Source organism: Vigna radiata, unplaced genomic scaffold (assembly GCF_000741045.1).
Source record: "Vigna radiata var. radiata cultivar VC1973A unplaced genomic scaffold, Vradiata_ver6 scaffold_23, whole genome shotgun sequence".
NCBI classification, from domain to species: Eukaryota; Viridiplantae; Streptophyta; class Magnoliopsida; order Fabales; family Fabaceae; genus Vigna; species Vigna radiata.
The window spans coordinates 1,843,964-1,844,842 of record NW_014541837.1 but is presented as its reverse complement, the minus strand read 5'-3'; positions in this window follow the sequence as shown (position 1 = coordinate 1,844,842).

Below are 879 nucleotides of genomic sequence, written 5' to 3'. Positions count from 1 at the left end.
TAAAAATATTTTGAAAAGGTTTAAGCACACGTGCGACCGCTCGCGTAGGCCTTGTGCTGAAAACCTTTTCCCTTTTCTTTTACAAATTAAAAAATCAAATAAAAATATTTTGAAAGGGTTAAAGCACACGTGCGACNNCTCGCGTAGGCCTTGTGCTAAAANCCTTTTCTCTTTTTATATAAAAATACAAAAAAAAAATATAAAATCTTCAAAAACTAAAAACATCTTCAAACAATCAATCTTTCTGAAAGAACTACGTAACNCTGATTTCTCAGTCCAACTGAGAATACGTAGGAGCAAGGTCAATCCTTGTCGGGCACAAAAAAATAAAAAAATATATTTTGTTTTCTTTAGAGTTTATCTTTTTAGGGGAAATTAAACATTTTGCAAACCACATCAAATTCGCGTATTTAGTTAAAGGTACTNCCTTAGGGCAGGCGTTGTANGGGTGCTAACACCTTCCCCACACGTAACCGACTCCCGAACCAGAATCTGGTTTTTTTTCGTAGACCGCCTTATCCTTTTTTATGGTTTTTCCGTAGTTTTCCAGAATAAACTATGGTGGCGACTCCAAAACTTTTTTTCAAATAGTTTTTCTTTGGATCGTCGTCCCGTCGCGATTCTGGTTGCGACACTGTCACATTAATGGGACGACATAATAAAATCTAAAAACAGCCCACAGGCAAGAATAACTAAGATACTACTGAAGGCACCTTAAATTGAAGACTAAGCTTTGAAACTCTGAATTTTCTGATTTTAAGGACATTTAGAAAGGTACATGGGCATTAAGAACAATTAAGATTGAAAGCATACCATTGAAAGCTTCAACTCATATGTGAAACCGAATATACTATAGACATAATTGATGAAACTCAATGT